Source organism: Mesocricetus auratus, unplaced genomic scaffold, assembly GCF_017639785.1.
Source record: "Mesocricetus auratus isolate SY011 unplaced genomic scaffold, BCM_Maur_2.0 Super-Scaffold_100007, whole genome shotgun sequence".
Classification (NCBI taxonomy): Eukaryota; Metazoa; Chordata; class Mammalia; order Rodentia; family Cricetidae; genus Mesocricetus; species Mesocricetus auratus.
Genome location: NW_024429191.1, coordinates 74,656,157 through 74,665,206, shown reverse-complemented (window position 1 = coordinate 74,665,206; position 9,050 = coordinate 74,656,157). Strand labels below are relative to the sequence as shown.

General features: G+C 47.0%; 1 pseudogene; it reads right to left on the bottom strand.

The window, feature by feature from the left end:
- Nucleotides 1–4,890: 4,890 nt before the first annotated feature.
- LOC101832725 lies at nt 4,891–5,302 on the bottom strand (annotated as a pseudogene).
- Between the last annotated feature and the right edge of the window lie 3,748 nt (nt 5,303–9,050).

The window sequence follows — 9,050 nt, the reverse complement described above, 5'->3', positions numbered from 1 at the left end:
TTTTTTTTTTTTTTGGTTTTACGAGACAGGGTTTCTCTGTATTGTTTTGGAGGCTGTCGGTCCAGCCCGGCCTCGAACTCACAGAGATCCGCCTGCCTCTGCCTCCCAAGTGCTGGGATTAAAGGCGTGCGCCACCACTGCCCGGCCACCTCTGAAGAATTATATGTTGGGTTTGTAGAAAGGGCTCAGTGGTTAAGAGCACTAGGTGTTCTTCCAGAGGATCAGGGTTCAGTTCCCAGCACCCACATGGCAGCTCACAACTGTCTGTAACTCCAGTTCCAGGGCATCCAATGCCTTTGTTTGTCTTCTGTGAGAAGTGCAAGTGTGGAGCCCAAGCTTTGTGCAAGCAAAAAACCCCTACAGACAAACAAATTAATTTTTAAAAATGAGATATTTGGGGTTGGGGATTTAGCTCAGTGGTAGAGTATTGTCTAGCAAGAGCAAGGCCCTGGGTTCCTCAGCTCTGAGAAGAAGAAACATAAGATGTTCATCAATGACAGCCCCTCCCAAGCCCTCAACAGAACCCTTGGATTCTCCCAAATAATGGTTACTATGAGTGATGACACGGAGAAACCACCAAACTAGACTGCTTGGTGGGCAGAAAGAAAGAGTTGTTGGGGAACAAATTGCCGAGGCCATCTCTTGGGTGGCAGAGGAAAGGGACAGAGAGAAAAGCAAAATGACAGAAGAGCAAGATTTTATTTGATAGTTGCCAGGGTGGGGATCTGGTAATAGAAGCTGATCAGGAACTAGGTATCCTTGCCAGAGGTGTTTGACCTTCGGAGGAAGGTTAAGGGAAGTTCCCAGTGGACATAAACAGCCTTTAAGCGCCCTACTTTTCTAGTGAACAGGAACCTTTAGGCTTGTTTGCCCAATAACAGTCCTTCTGTTCACTGGGTCAGAGTCCTTCTGTTTAGGACAATGTCACCAACACTGCCATTTTAGGGAAGAGGGACATTGGACCTGACAGTTACACCTTTCGTGAGCTTCCAAGTGCATATACAGACCCTCAAATGGAGATGGGGTTGGGCAGTGTCATCCACACAGTATCACCCTAAGAGGACTTTGCAGCTCACAGCCAGCTGTGGAAAAGCGCACAGGCGCAACAACAAACAGTTAGTTCGTAGCCTGCCCAGAGGGAAGAAGCCCTGGCTGGGTTTAAAACCACTCAGTAGGCAGTGGTGACATGTCTTTAATCCCAGCACTTGGGAGGCAGAGACAGGCAGATATCTGTGAGTTCGAGGTCAGCCTGGTCTACAGAGTGAGTTCCAGGACAGCCAGGACTACACAGTTAAATCCTGTCCCCCCCAAAAAAAAAGAGAAAAGAAAAGAAAGAAGGAAAGAAAAGAAGAATTACCTGCTTCTCTTGCAGAGCACCTGAGTTTAATGCCCAGCACCTAAGTCAGGCAGTTTACAACCTCCCATAACTTCAGCTGCAGGACCCCTTCCAGCCCCCACCAGCCCACTAGCACTGCATACACATGGCATTCACACACAGACAGACATCGACACATGGATAAAAATCAAAATAAGTCCTTAAAGACAAACCCAACGTATTTCTTTGGGGTTCTTCCCTCTGCTTCCTCCAGGATTGTGTGATTGTGATATTGGGGGGTCTGTGCCTCTCTAATTCAGGGTCTGTGCCTCGGCTTCACGTCTTCTGTTCTTTTTCTTGTGGAGCCCCAGGAGACTGGGTTTCCAGTGGAGCTCTCCTGTGGGCCTTGGTATTTCTTGGACAGGAGATCATTGCTTTTCCTCTGACTCACCCTCCTGCTGCTGCCATGCCTGTGCTGTCTGTCCGTCCTGGGCTTCCAGCATCTGTTCCTGTGTGACAGGAGGAAACAGCTCTCCCGGGCATCAGCCCCCGTCCTTCCTGCTAGAATGTCAAGAGGGGGAGGTGTGTGTGTTCCAGAATATGAGACATGGATGGGCTGCCCTGGACAGAAAACACAAGTGTCCCTGCTCTGTCTGCAGGATGGGCTTCATGAAGCAGGCCATTCTGGGGACAGCTCTCCCTTCTGCAGAGCCCTTGGTTTCACTGAGACAAAGCTGCTGAGTGCGTGGAGAGGTGGAGAGAGAGAGCTGGCCATGAAAGGAAGCCTGGTGGGACGGTACAAGTCTACATTCCCAGCACTTGGGAGACAGAGGCAGGAATAGCACGAGTTGAAGTCACCTCGATCACCTAGGAAATTTGAGACCAGCCTCATCTACATGAGACCTTGTATAAAATGAGTAAATAAATCTTTTTTTTAAAAGATTTTATTTATTATGTATACAATGTTCTGTCTGCAGGTGTGCCTACTTGTCAGAAGAGGGCACCATACCTCAGTATAGATGGCTGTGAGCCACCATGTGGTTGCTGGGAATTGAACTCAGGACCCCTGGAAGAACAGTCAATGCTCTGAGCCATCGCTCCAGCCTGAGTAAATAACTTACATTCAACTTACCCCATTCATTGAATGGCTGTGTACACACATTCTGATTTTTTTCTTTTTTTGAGACAGTGTTTTGCTATGTAGCTTTGGCTGGCCTGGAACTCACTACACAGTTCTGTCTAACCTTGAACTCATAGCAATTCTCCTACATCAACTTCCCCAGTGCAGTGGCTACAGGTGGACACCCCCATGCCTGGCTGTATTCTGAGTTTTAAGATTTATGACTATGAGCCAGGTGTTGGTGGCGCACGCCTTCAATCCCAGCACTTGGGAGGCAGAGACAGGTGGATCTCTGTGAGTTCAAGGCCAGCCTAGTCTACTGAGCAAATTCCAGGACAGTCTCCAAAACAATACAAAGAAACCCTGTCTTAAAAAAAAAAGATTTGTGACTATGTATATTGTTGCCCTCACTTAACTAAGGCTAGTCTAATTAGTGAGTGACAAAGTTGGGATTTTAAACCTACTAAATCCAAAACACCCACTCTCTCCATTTCACAATGCACCTGCCTGATTGTGACATGTCACACTGAGACCTACACAAAGATTATTACCCAATTCTGTTTGGGGCAATTCTGGGAGACCCATGGGATGGTTGAACCCAGCTTCAAAAAATTTATACAGAGACATGAATGAAAAATGAGATGTTTTCTTGTAGAGGTCAGGAAGAATGTGTCCTGAAATCGGCTGATGATTCTAGTCTGGCCCTTAGCACTGCTGCTGTTTCCATCCCGCCAGGATTCTTGCTCCAAGCTAGGGAGTAATTTTCTACTCTGTCCACACTTAACAGTCATGCTGATTGTCAGTTCTGCAGGGGATGGGGAGTGGATCAGATCAGGCTGGGGTGGGACTGGGTCACTGTTCGTTTTCATAAGTCCCCTAGGTGGTTCTCTAGTGCAGCCAAGATTGAGAAGCATTATGGTAATGGATACCGGGAGGAGCTGGCAGCAAGCAGAGGTATGCCTCTTCTGATGGGTTTATGGGAACACACTTTCCAAGAATGATTACCACCCAAGAAAAGAGACCAGATGTCTGCAGTAGCTGGAAAGCCAATTGATTTCCTTTGTAAGACATGTTAACATTTTAGTATTGACAGGATATAACTCTAGAATCCCTCAGGAGGGCTGTAGGAAAGCAATCTCAGGCAGTCATCTTGTCCATCCCCCTGGATTACATAGTTTTGGAGGGGGAGACACTTCTATAAGTGGATTTGTTTTTTAAGGACAGGTCTTATGTATCCCAGGGTGGCCTCAGAGTCTCCTCACACTTGCTGTGGAAGGAAGCTGACCTTGAACACCTTATCTCTCTGTCTCTACCTCCAGAATGTTAGGATTTTTTAAAAAATATTTTATTTATTAGATATATGGTGTTCTGCATGTATGCTTGCATACCAGAAGAGGGCACCAAATCTCATTATAGATGGTTATGAGCCACCTTATGGTTGCTGGGAATTGAACTCAGGACCTCTGGAAGAACAGTCAATGCTCTTAACCACTGAGCCATCTCTCCAGCCCTGAAGGCTAGGATTTTTTTTTTTTTTTTTTTTTGGTTTTTCGAGACAGGGTTTCTCTGTATTGTCTTGGAAGCTGTCCTGGAACTCGTTTGTAGTCCAGGCTGGCCTCGAACTCACAGAGATCCACCTGCCTCTGCCTCCCGAGTGCTGGGATTAAAGGCGTGTGCCACCAACACCCGGCATAGGATTTTAAGACATGTACCACCACATCTGGCTACTTTTGCTTGTTTTTTATTTTGTTTGTTCGTTTTTTGTTTTTTTGTTTTTTTCAAGACAAGAGTTTCTCTGTGTAGTTCTGGTTGTCTTGGAACTTTCTCTGTTCTGTAGACCAGGCTGGCCTCAAACTCAGAGATTCTTCTGTCTCTACCTCTCAAGTACTGAGATTAAAGGTGTATGTCACCACTGCCTGGCATGTACGTGTGTGTGTGTGTGTGTGTGTGTGTGTGTGTGTGTGTGTGTTCATTTATTTATTTATTTAGTACAGGGTCTCATCATGTAACCAGGTCTGTTTCTAGCTCTCAGTGCCCCTGCTTCATGAACTTCCTGAAGGCTTGTGATTGTAGGCTTTCATCACTATATCCAGCTAAACAATTTTGTTTTGAGACAAAGTCTCACCAGGTAGCCCTGACTGGCCTGGAACTTGCCTGCTTCTGTCTCCAAGTGCTGGGATCTGCCTCCAAGGGTGTGTCCCCACCCCAGCCAGTGAAACTTTTTTTGTTTTGTTTTGTTTTTTGTTTTTTCGAGACAGAGTTTCTCTGTGACTTTAGAGGCTGTCCTGGAACTAGCTCTTATAGACCAGGCTGGTCTCAAACTTACAGAGATCTGCCTGCCTCTGCCTCCTGAGTGAGGATTAAAGGCATATGTCACCATCGCCTGGCCAGTCAAACATTTTTTTCCAGTTTTTGTGGTTTTATTTAAATGCAAATAAAACATGCACACCATCATCTACTCATTTTCTTCACTGCAAAGCCTGGCGTTGGCATTGGTGATTCTGATGGCCAGCTGTGCTGCTCTTTCTATGATGGATTTTCGGTTCTTGGAGGAAACATTGTGAGCAATCTCAGCACAGTAAGATTTGTTGCACATCAGCAGCACTTCCAGCTCTTTGACGTTGTGAACCAGAAACTTCCGGAAGCCACTAGGCAGCATGTGCTTAGTTTTCTTATTGCTCCCATAACCAATGTTGGGCATCAGGATCTGGCCCTTGAATCTTCTCCGAACCCTGTTGTCAATACCTCTGGGTTTCCGCCAGTTTCGCTTAGTTTTGACATATCGGTCTGACTGGTGCCTGCCTGATGAACTTCTTGGTCCTCTTCTTGACCATCTTGGGCTTCATCAGAAGGCGGAGGGCAGCCATGATGCTGCGAAAGAGATGACAGCCACATCGCAGGTAGCGCTGAAGAAGAAGTCCAGTCAAACATTTTTAAAGAAGGGAAGATAACAACCAGAAAGGCAGTATTAGAGGACAGAGCCATTTCCACTATTCCTGGTGTGAGTTCCAGTCATTCTACCATCCCATGAGCCCTTCTCTGAGCATGTCCTGGTTGGCCCCATCCTTCAGGGATGACAAGAGGACAGAAGTGCCTGCAGAAGCCGCCTTCCCAACTGGAGAGGTGGCAGAGTCGGTATGAGTCTCCAGGAGGAGCGGGCAAAGGCATTGCATGCCTTATAGTTAGCTAGTCCTTTTCAAATTTTGATTTACTTTGTGCACACATGCCCAGTTGTACACACGTGTCCCAGCAGGTATGTGGAGGTCAGAGGGTAACTTTGTGGAGTTAGTTCTCTCCTTCGTCCATGTCAGTCCTAAGGGTCATCCTCAGATGACCGGGCTTGGCAAGTGTCTTTACCTGGTGAACCATTTGATGGCCCCTTAGCTATCTCCTTTATGATCCCAAGTCCCTGTGCATTATAGCAGCTCTCATGCTGGCTTCCCACTGCTCTTCTCTGTTATTGTGGCCTGCAGTTGCCAGGCAAAGCCTGGTTTTACTGATGACTGTCAGCCCCTCCCTTAGGAAGCAAGGGCATGCTCTCACTTTTTCCAGCTGTCTTCTCAGTCTGATTTAATGGATATACAGGGACTGATGACACATCGGCATGGGATCTTTCTTTTGCTTCTTGGGTAATTGTCCTATTAACAGCTGTCCCAGGCAAAGAGAAGGGGGAGGGCCCAAGGGAGGAGGAAGGTGCTTTTCTGGGTGAAGAACACACCCTGGATTTTACAAGGTTAACCAGCAGGTTCTGGGAAGGAGCTATTGCACCTGCTTAGACTTGATCTGGAACTCTAGACAGAGTGGAGGCTGGCTTTTGGTCTGATCTCCCAACTACTGCATATTAAATATCCTTAATGCCTGCACCCTGCCAGGCAAAGTTGCCTGACATTATGACTGAGGTTGTCTGTGTTGGTTAATCTCAGCAAATTTTGAACTTCCCTTTTTTTATACTTCTTTTCCTTGCTACTGAGAAGCAAACAGGTGGAAATTCTCTTCCTCTTTTTGGGTAATGTTGGGAATCAAATCCAGGGTCTTTGGCATGTTTTTTTTTTTTTTTTTTGGTTTTTCGAGACAGGGTTTCTCTGTATTGCTTTGGAGGCTGTCCTGGAACTTGCTCTGTAGACCAGGCTGGCCTCGAACTCACAGAGATCCTCCTGCCTCTGCCTCCCGAGTGCTGGGATTAAAGGCGTGCGCCACCAACGCCCGGCTCAGGGTCTTTGGCCTGTAAAGTATGTGTATGTTCTACCATTAAGTTAAGTTCCTAGTCGGGCGTTGGTGGCGCACGCCTTTAATCCCAGCACTCGGGAGGCAGAGGCAGGCGGATCTCTGTGAGTTCGAGGCCAGCCTGGTCTACAGAGCGAGTTCCAGGACAGCCTCCAAAGCCACAGAGAAACCCTGTCTCGAAAAAAGTTACGTTCCTAGCCTGCCCCAGCCATAATGTCTAATACAGTCTAACTCCACAACAGTTTCTAATTTCTCTGTTTTTCCTGTTTGTTTATTTATTTATTTATTTATTTTGGGTTTCGAGACAGGGTTTCTTTGTGACTTTGGAGGCTGTCCTGGAACTAGCTCTTGTAGACTAGGCTGGTCTCGAACTCACAGAGATTTGCCTGCCTCAGCCTCTCGAGTGCTGGGATTCAAAGTGTGTGCCTTGGCTCATTCCTATGGTTTTTAAATATGTGGTTAATAGTTAGTTATATTTAATAGTTACAGTTACATTTAATCCCCTCCCCAATCATCCAGAGACAAGGTTTCTCTGTATCCCCGATTGCCCTGGAACTTGCTCTGTAGACCAGGCAAGCCTGGTACTTGGAGATCCACTTGCCTCTGCCTCCCCAATGCTGCGTTTAAAGGTGTTCACCACTACCACCCAGCTCCAAATCTCTTTCTTTTTTTTTTTTTTTTTTTTTTTTTTTGGTTTTTCGAGACTGAGTTTCTCTGTGGCTTTGGAGCCCATCCTGGAATTCGCTCTTGTAGACCAGGCTGGTCTCGAACTCACAGAGATCCGCCTGCCTCTGCCTCCCGAGTGCTGGGATTAAAGGCGTGCGCCACCAACGCCCGGCCCAAATCTCTTTCTTATTGTAATATTTGTATCTAGTCTCTGAGAATTTCATATATTTTGTGCTGGCTAGTTTTATGTCAACCTGACACAAGCTAGAAGCATCAGAGAGGAGCAAGCCATAACTGAGAAAATACCTCTATAAGACCAGGCTGTGGGCAAGCCTGCAGGGCATTTTCTTGTTTTTGTTTTGTTTTGTTTTGTTTTGTTTTTTTTTGGTTTTTCGAGACAGGGTTTCTCTATGGCTTTGGAGGCTGTCCTGGAACTCGCTCTTGTAGACCAGTCTGGCCTCGAACTCACAGAGATCCGCCTGCCTCTGCCTCCCAAGTGCTGGGATTAAAGGCGTGTGCCACCAACGCCCGGCTGCAGGGCATTTTCTTAATTATTGATTGCTGTGGGAGGGCCAGCCCACTGCGGGTGGGGCCACCCTGGGCTGGTGGTCCTGGGTTCTATGAAAAAGCAGGCTGGCAATCTAAGGGAAGCAAGGCAAGGGGAACAAGCTGGTAAGCAGGACCTTCCAAGACCTCTGCATCAGCTTTTGTTTCCAGGTTCCTGCCCTGTTTGAGGTCCTGTCCTGACTCCCTTCAGTGATGAAGGGTGATATGGAAGAGTAAGCTAAACAAACCCTTTCCTTTTCAAGTTGCTTGGTCCTGGTGTTTCGTCACAGCAATAGAAACCCTAAGGTATGTAGGTGTGTGTGTGTGTGTGTGTGTGTGTGTGTGTGTGTAAAATCCATTTTGAACATATCCAGCCTGAATTCATTCTCTCCAAATCTTCTGGAACCCTTCCATCCTTAGTCCTTTTCTCCCACCTTCATGTGGGTTCTGTGAATGGAATTGGGTTGTCAGGCTTGCATCATCAGGGGCAAGTCTTTTCCCAATGAATCATCTTGTTCCCCCCCCCCCCCACTTTTCTTTTGAGACAGGGTCTTAGCCAGATGTGGTGGTCAATCCTGTAATCCCTTTCCTTGGGAAACTAAAGCAAAGGAATAGATATCAAGGGATGGATGAACAGACAGCAAAACATTAATTAAATCAAGGCTCAACATCCAGCAGAAACTGGCTAGGGAAGTTGGGACAGTCAGTCGGAATTACCAATTGAGCGTTCTCTCTGTGGGTCAACTTCCTGTAGCTGGACTTCTGGCTCCTCTTTCCCACTGCTGCGCCCCCTTTTGTGAGACAGGGTCTCAGTTTGTAGTTCTGGAACTCTCTTTGTAGACTAGGCTGGCTTCACACTGAGGTCTCCTACTTCTGGAGTGCTGGAATAAAAGTCCTGGGCCACCATGCTCCGCTGTAGACACTTTTGTATCACAGCAGCAATAACCCTGCTGGGAACAGTTTACCTTCTAGCTGTTCTTAAGGGTACAGTAGTTTTACTCTTGGACTGTTTACTGTTCTCTCCCTCCCTGTCACAATTCTGGGTCAAGCATCCCAACCCAAAGGCAAGGGAGGACACTTGACATAAGGACGCTTGGGTCTAAAAGGGAGGGCATCTCAGCTTTCACAGCCGCCTTCTCAAGTGAACTCAAACGGCACATGACCATTCGAGGACACTTG